The sequence below is a fragment of the Bos indicus x Bos taurus genome, chromosome 1 (genome assembly GCF_003369695.1).
Source record: "Bos indicus x Bos taurus breed Angus x Brahman F1 hybrid chromosome 1, Bos_hybrid_MaternalHap_v2.0, whole genome shotgun sequence".
Lineage (NCBI taxonomy): Eukaryota > Metazoa > Chordata > Mammalia > Artiodactyla > Bovidae > Bos > Bos indicus x Bos taurus.
In genome coordinates, this window is record NC_040076.1 from 153168628 (window position 1) to 153185262 (window position 16635).

The 16635-nt window shown below is 47.0% G+C and overlaps 1 long non-coding RNA gene across 1 annotated transcript in view; it reads left to right on the forward strand.

The window, feature by feature from the left end:
• LOC113897194 overlaps positions 1–14169 on the forward strand; it is a 37125-nt gene extending 22956 nt beyond the window's left edge. The window contains exon 2 of the long non-coding RNA XR_003512286.1: positions 12519–14169. This is a non-coding gene — a long non-coding RNA (uncharacterized LOC113897194). The remainder of the gene's footprint in view (positions 1–12518) is intronic.
• Positions 14170–16635: the final 2466 nt, after the last annotated feature.

A 16635-nucleotide genomic window follows, 5' to 3' on the forward strand; every position in this document is an offset into this window, starting at 1 on the left:
TAATAAGCAGCAGTGTTCTCTGATGCTTGCCCCTCACAGAGATGTTTTGTCTTTCCCCTTGACACATAATTTACAGTGTTCCGCATCCTCCCTGTGCATTTTTACATTCTGGCTCATTTTTCGAAGGCAGAGACAAAACAAAACCCATAAAAGGGGATGAAGAAATTGCATGGTCAAGAGTAGAGAGGACAGGGGATAATGCGTTCTCAGAAGGACAGTCTGAAATTGCAGAGGAACTGTCTGTTCTTCAAAACAAGATAACCTGAAATAAATTCCAGGAAAATGCGTCAGGTGTGTGCTGAGTCTGCTGTTGTTTCCCACAGACCACATTCAATGAAACCCTCTTCTCTAGATGGGATATGACGTTCTCAGGGAGCTGGGAGGTTTATTTAAGAACTTTAAGATGGCCACATAGTCGCTTGAAATCACACACACGTTTCGGTGTTGCTGACTCAGAGCGCTTCGCGTGTGTGTGTGCATGTGTGCCCAGGTCCCCAGGCGTGTCCGACTCTTTGTGACCCCGTGAACTGCAGCCCCCCAGGCTCCTCTGTCCATGGGATTCTCCAGGTGAGAATACTGGAGGGGGTTGCCGTTTCCTCCTCCAGGAGATCTTCCCAGCATAGGGATTGAACTCTGAACCCTCGTCTCCTGCATTGGCAGGCAGGTTCTTTACCACTGAGCTGCCTGGGAGCTCTTCATATGGGACGTTAATAAAAATACAGCAGCTGGATGGTGATCTTTAGTCCCTCTGACTACTCACAGTTTTCTTGTATGCATTTCCTTCATTTTTTACTGGCCTAATAATGCAAATAAAAGTAATATGAATATCAAAGGGTAGAAAGATCTGAAGTGAGAAGCAAATGTCTCTTGTTATCTTTTATTATTGTGGTAAAAAATTCATAACATAAAATTTACTATCTTTACTTTTAAGTGTTCAATTCAATAGTGTTACGTGTGCTTACATATTGTTTTCTTCATTATCTAAACCCCAGTGTTAACCACAGTTGTATTCTATGTCCTTTCAGAAAATTATATGCACTTTCTTTATTAATATAAATACATTTTTCACATCTTTTAAAGTTTCTACATCAGCATAAGTCAGTCTTGCTTGTTCTTTTTAGTGACTGCCAAATATTCCATTTTAATGGATAATTTACTTAACTACTTATTGGATATCTAGGTTCTCTAGAGACTTTTGCTATCACTAAAAAGAAAATAAGCCTATAAAGAATGTCTTTGGTGTACACACTAGTGATTGGTTTGTGTACAAGTGTATCCTGTGGCTAAATTCTCAGTAGCCCACAAGCAGAGACATTTACCTGGTTGACACTTCTCTATCTGAAAACAGATAAATGATCATTTACACACCACTGCAGATGGTGACTGCAGCCAAGAAATTAAAAGGCGCTTACTCCTTGGAAGGAAAGTTATGACCAACCTAGATAGCATATTCAAAAGCAGAGACATTACTTTGCCAACAAAGGTCTGTCTTGTCATGGCTGTGGTTTTTCCAGTGGTCATGTATGGATGTGAGAGTTGGACCATAAAGAAAGCTGAGCGCAGAAGAATTGATGCTTTTGAGCTGTGGTGTTGGAGGAGGCTTGAGAGTCCCTTGGACTGCAAGGAGATCCAACCAGTCCATTCTGAAGGAGATCAGTCCTGGGTGTTCATTGGAAGGACCGATGTTGAAGCTGAAACTCCAATACTTTGGCCACCTGATGTGAACAGCTGACTCATTTGAAAAGACCCTGATGCTGGGAAAAATGGAAGGTAGGAGGAGAAGGGGACGACAGAGGATGAGATGGTTTGATGGCATCATTGACTCAATGGACATGAGTTTGAGTAAACTCCGGGAGTTGGTGATGGACAGAGCAGCCTGGTGTGCTGCGGTTCATGGGGTCGCAGAGTCGGACACAACTGAGCGACTGAACTGAACACACCAAGAGTTTTTAGACTGAGTAGAATCCTTATTGTAAACTATAAGGGTATAGAAAATAATTGTAGCAATGACTCAGACTCTGAAATTAGATGACTAACTCCAAATTTTGGCCCTGCAGAACTGATTCTAAGTGCTAGTTGCTCAGTTGTGTCAGAGTCTTTGTGACCCCATGAACTTCTAGTCTTCCTGTGGGATTTCCCAGGCAAGAATTCTGGAGTGGGTTGGCATGTCCTTCTCCAGGGGATCTTCCCGACCCAGGAATTGAAACTGCGTTTCCTACAGCTCCCACATTGTAGGCAGATTCTTTACTGTCCGAGCCACCAGGGAAGTGTGACTGATTATAAAGCCTTGGAAAATTTGCTCATAACATCACTCGCCTCAAACTGCTTTTCTGGAAAATGGGTTAATAGCCGTAGCTGCCTCTGAGAGTTGCTGGGGAAGTAAATGCCTAGTACGTGACCCCTGTCAAGAGCTCCACGCATCAGTCATTGCTTTTAGGTCTCTTCTCTTAAATACAGAATTTAAGCCTGACATTTTAAACGTAATAGCTCACAAGAAATTTTCATTTTTAAGATTTTGAAATCCCATTGTACTTTGTAATTCAATTGTCTGTTCAGTTCAGTGGCTCAGTCATGTCTGACTCTTTGCAACCCCATGGACTGCAGCACATCAGGCCTCCCTGTCCATCACCAACTCCTGGAGCTTATTCAAACTCATGTCCATTGAGTCGGTGATGCCATCAAACCATCTCATCCTCTGTCGTCTCCTCCTCCCGCTTTCAATCTTTCCCAGCCTCAGGGTCTTTTCCAATGAGTTGGTTCTTCACATCAGGTGGCCAAAGTATTGGAGTTTAAGCTTTAGCATCAGTTCTTCCAATGAACATTCAGGACTGATTTCCTTTAGGATGGACTGATTGGATCTCCTTGCAGTCCAAGGCACTCTCAAGTCTCCTCCAACACCACAGTTCAAAAGCATCAAATCTTTGACGCTCAGCTTTCTTTCTAGTCCAACTCTCACATCCATACACAACTATGGGGAAAACCATAGCTTTGACTAGATGGAGTTTTGTTGGCAAAGCAATGTCTCTGCTTTTTAATATGCTATCAAGGTTGGTCACAGTTTTTCTTCCAAGGAGCAAATGTCTTTTAATTTCATGGCTGCAGTTACCATCTGCAGTGGTTTTGGAGCCTAAGAAAATAAAGTCTGTCATTGTTTCCCCATCTATTTCCCATGAAGTGATGGGACCAGATGCCATGATCTTAGTTTTTTGAATGTTGAGCTTTAAGCCAACTTTTTCACTCTCCTCTTCCATTTTCATCAAGAGGCTCTTTAGTTCTTCTTTGCTTTCTGCCCTAAGTGTGGTGTATCTAAGGTTATTGATATTTCTCCCAGCAATCTTGATTCCAGCTTGTGCTTCATCCAGTCCAGCATTTCTCATGATGTACTCTGCATATAAGTTAAATAAGCAGAGTGACAACAAACAGCCTTGATGTACTCCTTTCCCGATTTGGAGCCAGTCTGTGGTTCCACATCCAGTTCTAACTGTTGCTTCTTGACCTGCATATAGATTTCTCAGTTCAGTTCAGTCAGCTGAACTCAGTCTTGTCCAACTCTTTGAGACCCCATGACTGTAGCACACCAGGCTTCCCTTTGCCTGTGCCAAAGTATGGTTAAAATAGACAAAACCCATCAACATGTAAAAACTACCTTATGAAAGACCTTATCATCTGGATCCAATCATTTCTTGTTTTCCTCCATTTTCTTAGGAACTCTTAGGGGTTTCCCTTTCCTTTTTTTTCTTACATTTGACATGGAAAATTTGCACTTACTTTTCCTAAACTTATTCTAGGTCAAATAAAGCCAAAGCCTAGGGACAACCTTTAGAGAATTTTTTTTTTTTTTAATATTTGGCTGTGCTGGGTCTTAGTGGCAGCGGTTGGAATCTAGTTCCCTCAGTAGGGATCGATCCCAGGTCCTTGTGTTAGGAGTACAGAGTCTTGGACCACCTGGGAAGCCCTCCAAGAGAATAACCCTTTATCCGCTCTAAATGTCTGCAAACGTCTTCTGGTTTTGCCTCATAATCTTGACTTCCCTTTGTCATGTTGCCTGAAATGACTTATTTTCCTTTAATAAATGAACCAGAGTCCAAAGGCCCCCTGTCACGCCTTCTCCCGCTGTTGCCCTGACCTGGGTTGGGGGAGGGATACAGCTTCTCCCCCAGCCCATCTTCCTGGGTCACTGCTGGCTTCCTGCCTGGATCTGAGGTCTCACTTGGCATCCTGGAGCCCAGAGCACTCACTCTTGGCTCCAGACTAGCGCTTCCTCTTTTTACAGAAACCTGCTCCTCTCAACTCTCCACGGCTCTGACTGATCATCTTTTGTTAATCCTAATAAAGGATGGTTCCAGAGAAGCTACAGAAACCCTGGCCGGCAAGAGGTTATTGGCAGGAAATGCGACAGGGAGGCGTGCGTTCAGGTGCACGTGGAATTTATCCAGTGCAGCGGCTGTAGCAACTCTTGAATGAGTCTTCATCCTGGACACTCTTACCTCCAAAAGGCCCCTCAGCTCTTGGCACTGCTCTGCAGCCACAAGAGGTCCCCGTGCCCTCGGTTGTCAGAGACACGGTCCCTACAGTCAGGCAAGCAGTCAAGGATCTCATAGATCCCCATCTTGGAGCTTGAGATGCAAGTTGATTTGCTAGGAATAGTTACAGAAGGAAAGGAACTTTGCTGTTCGGTACTGCCTGTACTGACCCCGGAAAGGCTGCCCATCCTGGAACAGTGGCCCCAGCTGCCCTGACCTGCTCCCGTTCCGCTGTGGCCTTAACTCCAGGGAGCGCTGGGCCTTGAGAACAGGCTGAGGTCAGGAGGTCCGGTCCCTTTGGAGGACTCACCCTGAAAGCTAACAGAGAAGGTAAACATTTGTTCAGCACCTACTATGTGCCAGGCTCTGTTCCAGAAGATCTGGGAAGGCAGTGAACAGAGAAGAGGAAGCACCTACTTTCTGAGAACTCATATGCCAGAAAGGGCTGTTATAAACAGATAAACAAACAGTATGTTTGGGAGTGGTCAGCCCGGCGAAAAATAACAGGGGCAAGGAAAGTCAGGAATAACAGGAATGAGAACAGGACATAAAAGACACATTGTGAAGAAATAAATAAAACTATTTGATATGACATCTTGTACATAGAAAATCCTGCAGAATCCACTAAGTCACGGTCAGAACCAATGAAAGAGCTTAGGAATGTTGCAGAATACAGGATCTACCAGATGACGCAAAGCTCAAGAGTGTTTGCATACACTTGCAATGAACAATCCGAAAAGGAAATCGAAAAACAGTGCCATTTACAGTAGCATCAAATAGAATGGAATACTTAGGGATAAATTTAACAAGGGCATTTCGAAACATATTCAAAGCATATTTGTTTCGGCACCCAGGCTTTCCCCGGTTGCAGCACAGGGGGGTCTCTTGTTGTGGAGTGTGGTCCCAGAGCATGTGGGCTCAGTAACTGAAATGAGCAGGTGTTAGGTACCCTTTGGCATGTGAGCACATGGGGTCTTAGTTCCCCGACCAGGGATCGAACCTGTGTCCCTGCATTGGAAGGCAGAGTCTCAACCGCCAGACAACCAGGGAAGTCCCTTGGAAAACTTAGTATCGTTAAGAAGGCAATACTTACCAAAGTCATCTATAACTCAGTCCAATCCCTATTAGCACCCTAATTGGCTTCTTTGTAGAAATTTGCAAGCTGATCCTAAAATTCACATGAGTCCTGAATAGTCAAAATAATCTTTAGAAAGAAGAACAAAGTTGGAGGACTCACTTCTCAATTTCAAAACTTACTATAAAGCAACAGTAACTGAGACAGTGTGGTACTGGCTTTAGGATAAACTTACAGGTCAACTGGATAGGCATACGGAAGAGAACAAATTTGAATCTTTTCTACCCACCATATACAAAAATTAACTCAAAATAGAGACTTAAATGTAAAGCCACAGCTATATAACTTTCAGAAGAAAAGTGAAAGTGAAAGTGAAGTCACTCAGTCGTGTCCGACTCTGTGTGACCCCATGGACTGTAGCCTACCACGCCCCTCCATCTGTGGGATTTTCCAGGCAAGAGTACTGGAGTGGGCTGCCATTTCCTTCTCCAGAGGATCTTCCCAACCCAGGGATCAAACCCTGCTCTCCTGCATTGTAGGCAGATGCTTTACCATCTGAGCCACCAGGGAAGTCAGGGGGTAAATCTTCTTGATCTTGGATTTTCCATTGGATTCTTAGATATGACACCAAAAACACAATCAACAAAAGAAAAAAAAAGATACATCAATTGTACCTTATTAAAATTTAAAGCTTTTGGACTTTATTGCAAACTAAATATTTGGTAAGAGACTTAAGATCTAGAATATGTAAAAGACTCTTACAACTGAAGAAGAAGACAAATAACCCAGTGAAAAGATGAGCAAAGGCTCTGAATAGGCGTTTCTCCAAAAAATAGGTACACGTGGACAATAAGCACCTGAAAAGAGGCTCAGCGCTCTTAGCCGTCAGAGAAGCACAAATCTTTTGTTTTCCAAATCTTTGGTTTTCCACAAAGATATCCCACTTCGTACCCATCAGAATAGCTATCATCAAAAAGTCAGATAATAGTGTGCCGGCCAGGGCTCTTGGCTTCCTTAATCAATAGAAATTATTAATAGTAAGAGATCAGACAAGAAATTCCGGCAAGGCTTTGTTGGGGCCCCTGCTGCAGCAGGAGGGAGTAAGAGCAAGTAACAGGTTTCCTACTCGTCCTTTAAGGGGAGCTGCGATATGAAACAGGGCCACCTGAACTTTCCAAGAGCAAGAAGCAAGCGTTTGTTGAATTAAGCCAATGAGAGTCATCTTTGGGGGCAGCAAGTATTTTGACTCCAACCTATCATGCCTCCCCCCCTTTTTCATGAGTTCAGAGCTTCACAGTACACATTACAGTGTCAGACGCTTTAGGAGAACAGTAGCTGGAAACCGACTGTTGCCTCTGGAGTTTAATTCTCCTTGCTGTTGTCCCCTTACCTAACAAGACCGTTTATGCTTTTTTGAATATTCTGATCACTTTCGGGATCATGATAGTAAAGTGCGGGCACATTTCGTAATTTCCGGAAGGCACTCAGTGTAGTTGGGTCAAAGGCCCTCCTGATATTAATGGAGGCAATCTATTCAAGTTCCAATAAATGGAGCTAGACCTTCTCCCATAATTTTTCCAGTAATTGGAGGCAAAAATGTGAACAGTTCATTCAGTGGAGAAGAGCATCCGGCTGCTCTCTGGAAGCCATGAGCACCCACTGAGCTTTGCCTTAAACATTCCTGCCTTTGCTCATTTTCTCTCTTACTTCTGCCCACTCAACTCCGTTCTCACTTTCTTGCTAGCTGGAAACCAGTCTGTGGGATCTAGAACTAAAATGGGGAGAAAGATGTTTAGGATAACCAGGATCATGTTTTATTTTTAACACTAAGCCCACAAACCAACTGTTTTTTACCCATCATATCCCGATTACAAGAAAACCCTTTGAAGATCCATAATAATAACTCATTTTAGTGGGAAAATGAACATCCTGGCAGGTCAGAATTCCACTCCTGAGAGAATCTAAGAGCTGGACATTAATCTTAGCATCTAGTTTTTACCCTGTACTGCCCGTGACGGATTCATGTTGATGTATGGCAAAACCAATACAATATGGTCAACTAATTAACCTCCAATTACGAGAAATAAATGTATATTAAAAAAAATACTGTGTAAGTAAAAGGAAAGTGAAAGTGAAAGTCACTTAGCTGAGTCTGACTCTTTGCAACCCCAAGGACTGTACAGTTGATGGGATTCTCCAGGCCAGAATATGGAGTGGGTAGCCTTTCCCTTCTCCAGGGGATCTTCCCAACCCAGGGATCGAACTCAGGTCTCCCGCATTGCAGGCGGATTCTTTACCAGCTGAGCCACTACTAGAGAAGCCCAAATACCGTGTAAGGGATTGAAAGAACACTAGTCACTAACCCTTGGGGAAATTCGTCTGCCTTGCTCTTCTCATGAAGAGCGGGTGACTGGGCATGGAGATAGTGCTGGTCGCCCCCGATGGTCACCCAGGCACAGAGGGGAGCCCCCTGCTGCAGCACCCCCACATGCCAGCACCCTGCGGGACTGCTGCTTCCTCCCATACCCCCCTGGGGGATGCTCGGAGTCGTGGGCGGCCCCTGCAAGTGAGGAGTCCTGCGGCTTAAGCTTCATCAGCTTCAGAGTGAATCTACCTCAGTTCTCAACACACATCATAATCCTCCCATGGTCCAGAGAGTTAGCTCTTCTTAAGACTTTGCAGATCAAGAAATAAGGACCACAGAGCCAAGTCCCTTTGCCAGCGTCCTACAGAGAGCCAGAGGCTAGGTGAGCCGCTCTCAGCCCCGGTCCTTTTCTTAGGGGCAGGCAGTTCACGGCTGTTGCTTTCATTGCTTCAGTCTCTCTGACCCAAGAGGCTTAGGCAGGGGGCAGGGGCAGTGGGAAGCCTTGGCGGTTCCTCCTCTGAGCCTTGCTCCTGCCCTGACTTCCCATCCATGGAAGGGCGCCCACCATCTCCACAGGCACACTTTTTTGTCCTTTATGACTTCTCCCCAATGAGTGAGGTCCTCGGTGCAAAGTTCACCTCCTTCGCTTGCATAGAACTGCGGGGGGTGACGTGCCCCAACCACAGGCTGGACCATCATGCCCATCCCCAGGGCTTCGTCTGGGTCCTGGGGGCACTGATTTGCCCTCCCCCCAGGATAGGCTGAGGTGCTGTAGCCCGTGCCGCACATCCCTGTCACGATCTCCTCCACTCACTCATTCACTCATTCAATTCATGTTTACTTGTCAGCTTCGTGCTCAACACAAACGGAGGAACAGGTGGGACTATCCTGTAGGGAACAGAGAGCAGGGCTCCTGTGATGGCCAGTGCTACACCACCTCGATGAGGCCAGAGCTCCTAGACGTTCAAACACCAGTCTAGGTGTTGCCAGAGGTATTCTGTGGATGCGATCAAGTCCGTAATCAATTGCCTTTAAGTAAGGAGAATGTCCTCAATAATCCGGGCAGTCTTGGCTCTGTTGAAGAGTCTTGGAAGCAGAGCCGAGGTTTCCACCTGGGATGGCAGCTCCGGCTCACGCAAGCCCCTCCTGACAGCCTCCTCTGCGGACTTCATCTCCTCCCACCGAGCCCTCTCCATCACGGGAGCCAGTTCCTGTGATGAGTCTTCTACTCCCTGTCTCCTCCTGTTTGGACTCTCTACTTAATCCTGATCTATGAATTAACCTGTTTCACCTCTACTCACTTTCGTCAGCCTTCAGCTCGCAGAGAAAAAGTTGCATCCAGGTAAGCTAAGCAATTGGTCGGCCCCCTTGGTGACACTTCCTCTTTGAGATCTGAGCTGGGGATCACCATTTTAGGTGACCTCCAAGTTTCTGGGAATGAGTAGAACGTGGAGATGGAACTCAAAATGGAAAAAGTAGATGTCAGTCCATGGTGGGTCCCTGGTGTGATGAACCATCAAGAGGCCAAAAGGCCTTGAAAAGCACAGCCAGCCAAGTCATCAGTCCCCATCAACAAAGCAAAGGGTGGGTCACACCAGAGAGAGCCCGCCTTACTTGCTTCCAGGTAACCAGCGCTTCTCCACTTTAGACTTTCAAGGTGGAACAGGCTCATACCACTAAGACCCTCATGGAAACCAACGAGAATGGCATTGTGAGTGTGTGTTCTGGGCTCTAAAAGCTCAGGTCTCCTCCCTGATGTAAACACTCTGATGCGTGGGCTTCCCCAGGGCTCTTTCCAACACCAGCATTCTCTGATCCTCTTTATTAACCAACAGCTTGCACATGAATTAGAATGTTTTTCAGAGTAATAAAGTTTGGTCGTGGATTTGGACGGGCTGTCCTCAGAGAAGCTAAACTGATAAAAACCAGCCTGATCAGTGTGTGTGTGTCTGGGGGCTGCAGCCTCCTAATATTTTGAAAACCTACCTCCTGAGAGACATGTGTACAATTCTGGAACTTATTCAGAATCTGAGAGCTCTGCCAGTTACTGTTGATCACAGTTTCCCCGTTTGCTTTTTGAGGACCAGATTGTGAGAGACACCTTCGCTGCTGAGAGAACACTGGTTTTTCTGAGCGTCTCAGTGAGTGTACCTAGACCTGAAGCTTGGAGTAAATGAGTGTGGAAATGTCTAGAAAAGGAAGACCTGTGTGAGGGGAAGGAAAAAGGCAGCCTCCCGATTTGGGTTAAGGTTAGTTTGATGGAGTAATTAATGAACAGCGATCAAGAGAATGGATTAATTAATTCTCTTTCAAATCCTGCCGTGGAGACACATATCCAGAAAAGGAGGTCAGTGAACCTAAAATCAGGGGAAGAGCTGCCACAGAAGGTGGTTTTAAGCCTCCAAAGCCGCAGCAATCCCAGTGGGGCATAAATAATGCAGTTTCTAATCAAGCCGTCAGCCCCGAAGTCAGATTCTATCATCCCATGTTCTGTCTGTGCTTCAGAATGGCCAGGGGCCTGCAATCCATCTCTAGATGGAAAAATAACTTGTTTCACAGCTTTAGTATGACTCATTCCCAAATCTATATGGACAGCGTGGTGAAGAACAAAATATGAATTATTTTTTAAAGGCTTATGAATTCCTTGTGGCTGGTATCAGTCTTTTGACCACCCGGAATATTCATGAGGGGGGAGGCCTCCGCACTGCCCTTGACTTTGAAAGACGGTCCTCTGAGCCCAGCCGTTGGAATGGCCCCTGTGGTCCCGCAGGCCTTGGCTCAGGTGGTACCCACTCTGCAGGGGGAGACGGAGCGGGCTCTGGGATGCCAGGCTTCGCCCGGCTGGCCCGCCCCCAGCTTGGTGGAGCCCCGCCAAGCCCACAGTTGCTGGTTCTGTCCCCACACTGCCCCGCCCCCGTCGTCAGCCGTGAAAGATGTGTCCAGCTGTCCCGGGTGAGCGGCGCCCGGGACTGCCCCGGTGTGGCCTTAACCTTTAGTAAAGCACAGCCTCTTAGCTGTGAAGCAATTTAGTGAAAGCCTCTCTGGAGCTTAAACTCAGCTATTTTCTGTTTTCTGGTTCTTTATTCCACTTTATTCCTTTCTGGCTGGGCTGTGTTTCCATTTCCTTCAAAAGGCGTGGTTCCTATCTCATCCAGCAGAAATGTCAGTCTTGTTTCTAAAACCGTCCTTTTCTGCTCCCCTACCCTCATGTCTTTATCTTTGGAAAACGGATATTTAGCCCCACAACACGTGGAGGTCCTCTTTCCAGCGCTCTCTTTTAGAATCAGCTGGTCCAGCTCTGAGTCCACAGAATGCTCCTATGCTCTACGTGAAGTTCGACGCATGTTTTGATACATTTTGTGAAACAGAATGTGAGCCACTGCCAGTTTTTTGGCCTGTTATTTCATGGTTTTTTGCATGGGAAAAGCATGACACTGAATTTTGGATGTGCTCTTCTATTTCTTGAACAAACTCTAGCAGTTGCTATCTGTCAGATCCAGGGGACTTCAAACACTGATAGGTGATGTTTTAAAAATGACAGCATATGTATCTGGAAATGTGCTTCATTTCACAAGAGCACCCGTGGTTTCTTGCTGCTGGTATTGGAATGGTCGAGCGTTGGACTTTATGCTTTTCCACTCTCATGTTTTCCTGAAACTAGCTGAGTGCATTGAGCCAATTCTATTGCTGTCAGATGGATTTCCTGAATTGCTGGCTTCAAGTACTTTGCTCCCTTTTCTGACACTCTGCTTCTATTCATAGCCGACAGATAATCGGAAGCCAGGGTCAAGGGCAGCTGTTGAATGCTGATTGGCAGCTGGCAAGGTGTGGCGACTGCCATCTGGTCATGCCAGGTCCAGATAGCACTGCCAGAGTTTACTTAATTCAGGCAGAAGCAGTTAACTCCAGCTTGTGTGCGGAAGCAAACCTAGTTAACCGTTCTGTACACTCCAGGTAGTCAAATTGGTTCCCAAGTTTAGACACAGGTTAGAAATTAAAAACAGCACGGTCTGAAGTCATGGGGTCTGTGCAATACGCCTTTCCTCTCCCTCCTGATTAGGATTCAGAGACAGAAGGATGTGTTTCTCCATCCCTTCCTGACAAATAGCATTGGGTACTTTTAACAGAACATGAACAAGAAAGCTGATTTCTGTAGCTCAGAGGGATGAATATTTTCATAGCTCCCCAAGTATTGGAAGTGAGAGAAATATTACCTCCATCATATGAACCAACATGGCATAATGGATCGGTACCTCCCAGAAATTAGGTCAGCCCTATGAAAAATGGAAATCAGGCTATGAATACTTTAGATGTATGTTTCATAAATACACGCTTCAGAGCTCAACTCATTGCTTTTAAGTGGTGGATTGTAGGTAACCCCGTTTATTTCATGTCCCAGCACTGTAGGGGTTGAAGGGCTGGTGGGAAAAATGCCTCCTCTGGTGGTTAAAGCTTTGCTGGGATTGATACGCAGCATTCTTGGCAAGACATTGCAGATCCTGCTTTGTAATTGCGACTGACTTTCGCAGTGATCTCAACCATTGTTCATCAACAGGCACTGGGAGTGACGGATGCTGCAGTGTATGGGGAACCATCCCATACACCCCATGAGCATTTTCTTCATCCAAGGACTGACACAGCCAACTTCACCAACTTTCCAAGGGAGGGTTTAGAGTTGGATCGCCCTTTCAGGACAGAAAACTGAGTCCTGATAAGAATAAGTCGCTCTCCTGGAGCCAGGATGACCCTTGACCTCAGCTTCCCTCTCTGAAGTGTAAGCCCCAGGCAGGGGAGGTGCCAAGAAATCCTTCCATCCATCCTTTGGCAAGTTCTCAGGAAAACGAGACTTTTTGCCTGGAGATAGTCATTTTAATTTGAGGATAAAAAATCAAATCGCTTTGCTCACAAAAGTTTTCTTTGAGGCTCTCCACATGTAAACTCTCGTCATTTTCATGTCCAAAGACATGTTTTTAAGGGAAGCTGTGTGGCTTGGTAGCTGAGAGCATCTGCTTTGGGGTCCATTTGGCCCAAGGTTGAATCTTTGCTCCGCCACTTACTCTGTGAACTTTGACGACTTGACGTATTGGAGCCAAGGTGGCCTCATCCGTGAAAAGGGGCTGGTGAGAGGTGGCGGTGTGAACTGGCAGCCCCGCCCGAGCAACGTGCTGCGTCCTGTCATCACCCACTCTCGGGGGTCAGCCAGTGCCCAGGTGCCAGCGGGGAGCTGGTGTGTTACCTCTGGGTTCTGAGCCTGTCTGCGCCTGGCATGGGCTCTGATGATCGCCTGGGACACAGACGGGATGACCTATCTGCTGAGCATCCCCCTACAGGACAGGACGACCAGCCACCTACCTGCTGGATGCACACGGCTGCTTGGACTCTGCCCGTTGCCTGCCCCTTCCTCTCCCGTGGCTTCTGGACGGAACCTGTGTTACAGACCACTGTACGGATGTAGGAAACAGACCTACTTTCCAAGGGGGAAGTGGGGAGGGATAAATTAGGATTTGGGGACTGACATTTACACAGAGATCACTAATAAGGACCTACTGTATAGCACAGGGAATTCTACTCAATAGTCTGTAATGATCTACACGGGAAAAGAAACTCTAAAGGAGTGGATGTATGTGTATGTATAACTGATTCACTTTGCTGTATAGCAGAAACTAACATAACATTGTAAGTCAACTACACTCCAGTGAAAGTTGATTTTAAGACAGACCACTGTATGGTATACGCAGTGACTGGGAAGTTGCCAAATGTTTACTAGTGTGTGTTTCAAGTTAAAGACACCTCTAATCAAATCCCAAACGGTCTCACTATTAGCCTGTCCAGCTGTGTGTAGAAAGAGATTGTTTCTGAGTTTTGACATGAGAAATGCCACACACAAAAAGAAAGCCCAGACCTTATTAGCAAATTTGATTGATAAATTATGTTTTACTGTGGAAGAGGCCATACAAATGGTTAATGAATATGAAAAAAATGTTTCGCTTTCACTGGCAACTTTTCAAAATGCAATATCAAAGAGCGAGGAAATTGAATTTTCACCAATTAAATTGGCAGATTTAAAAACAAGAAAATTTACTGCTAGTGAGGATGCAGAAAGACAGGTAATCCCACTCGAGCCTGGAAAAAAAATTTAGTGTAATCACCAGGAAATTATTTGCTGATATCTAATAAAAAGCCTTTGAGATACTCATATCATTCAACATAGTCATCCATTTAATGCTTCCTTAAAGTGAATAAAAAGTTATATTCAAAGATATCTGTACCAGTGCTACAATTTTAAATAGGAAGAATTAGAAATAAGCTCAGTACAACAAAAGGATGTTTAAATATGCTCCTTAGAATGAAATATTATGCTGGCATTGAAATGAGATTTTAGCAAGAATCTATGGCCAAACTACTATTTATGAAAAGTTTACTATATGCAGGGTTATTAGGTTAAGCACTCTGAATATACATTACCTCATTTAAACCGTATTATGACAGATTAGTAACCTCCTAACTTCCCACAATTTATCATCTCATTTGAACCTGTATGACAAATGAAAAATGGGAAAAAACCAGTTAACATCAGGGAATACCTTTGATATTCTTTTAAAAAACGACTGGCATACAAAATTGCATGAAGGTTTAGTTCGCCTCTATTAATACAATAAGACCCACCTTCCTGTTGTGAGTAGGGGCCAGAGTTCCAAACTGCGTCAGCTGTAGGGTCCATGTGGTCCCCGAGTCCTAACGCGAAGGTGGTGCCTGGGAGGTGGATACCAGCCCACTCCTCGTCACCCTCCATCCAAACTCACATTATTCCAAGGCTGCAGATGTTCTGGACACGACTGAAGTGACTTAGCAGCAGATGTTTAGGGAAAAACTTAACAAAATATTAACAAATCGTGAGATGTAACTGTATTGTGGTATTTGGTTTTTCCACTGCTGCTGCTGCTGTTAAGTCGCTTCAGTCGTGTCCGACTCTGTGCGACCCCATAGACGGCAGCCCACCAGGCCCCGCTGTCCCTGGGACTCTCCAGGCAAGAACACTGGAGTGGGCTGCCATTTCCTCCTCCAATGAATGAAAGTGAAAAGTGAAAGTGAAGTCTCTCAGTCGTGTCCCACTCTTAGCGACCCCATGGACTGCAGCCCACCAGGCTTCCCCGTCCATGGGATTTTTCAGGCAATCCACAGTGGGCATAAAGTCCTTCTGAAAACTTTAAAGGTGGAAGAGCCATTTGCTTCACAGCTTCTTAAAGGAAGTGGGCAGTTCCTTCTTTCCTCCAGTCCTTTCGTCCTGACGGCCAGTGACCGGCAGGAAAGGGTAAAGGCGAAGCCCCGCCCTCCAGGGGAAGCCAGAGGCGTGTCTGCGTCCGAGCCGCTGAGCGACCCACGTGATGCCTGCGGTGGCTTTGTGGTCACACATGTTACAAGCGGAGAAAAGAGCACTATGGGGTTGGCCAAGCCCTGGGTGTTACCCAACCTCGGGGTGCTACCAAAAATGCTCCGAGCAAAACAGAACGCCAACTGTGTACAAAAGAAAGACATCCGTAGGAGGGAAAGCGCCTTTTCCAGGTTCCCCAGGACCGCAGTGCGGGAGGCAGGACTCGAGGCCCGCGGGGAGCGTCTCCAGGGGCAGCAGGAAGCGGGCTTGCGGCCCCTCCTGCTGCTTGAGGCCTCCTGCTTGCAGCGGCCACTGCCTCTGAAGCGGTCCCCAGGGCAGGGTGTGTCCTCCGCGCCGGCACAAACCCCAGAGACAGGGAGCGGCCGGCTTCCTGAGCGCCGGGGACCCCCACGGGGGGAGGCCTCGGGCCGCGCCCCACAGGAAGCACCCCGCTTTTGTTGAGGCTACAGTGCCGAGGGCCCGCCCTTGTTTGCTGGGGCTTTCCTGCCGGGCTCTGTGGTGAGGTGGCTGAAAGCAGAAGGCTCGTGAGCCCCTGGCCGGGCTCCTCGGCCTAGACGCTGAGGTGCGGTGGGCCGGGGGAACCCACTCGCCCGCCCAGGAGGTGGCCCCGGGCGGGTGGGAGGGAGACAGGCCAAGGATAGCGCTCCAGACGGCGTCCAGGCCAACCTCTCAGAGCACAGCCACGCTCCTTCAGAGCCGTTCACTCTGTGTTCAGCTGGCGCCTACTCAGACGTGTTATAGGCCCTGGGCCTGTGCTGTGCTTAGTCGCTCAGCAGTGTCTGCCGCTTTGCGACCCCGGGGACTGTAGCCTACCAGTCTGTCTATGGAGATTCTCCAGGCAATAATACTGCAGTGGGTGGCCATGCCCTCCTCCAAGGGGATCTTCCCGACCCAGGGACCGAACCCAGGTCTCCTGCACTGCAGGAGGATTCTTTACCAGCTGAGCCACCAGGGAAGCCCAAGAATACGGGAGTGGGTAGCCTATCCCTTCTCCAGGAGATCTTCCTGACCCAGGAATCGAACTGGGGTCTCCTGCACTGCAGGCGGACTCTTTACCAGCTGAGCTACCAGGGAAGCCCAAGAATATGGGAGTGGGTAGCCTATCCCTTCTCCAGGAGATCTTCCTGACCCAGGAATCGCACTGGGGTCTCCTGCACTGCAGGCGGATTCTTTACCAGCTGAGCCACCAGGGAAGCCCATGGGCCCTGGAGCAACCAAGAGAATTAAGACACCACAGCTACCCTCAGGAATCCAGGGAGGAGGCAGAAGCCGCAGCCTC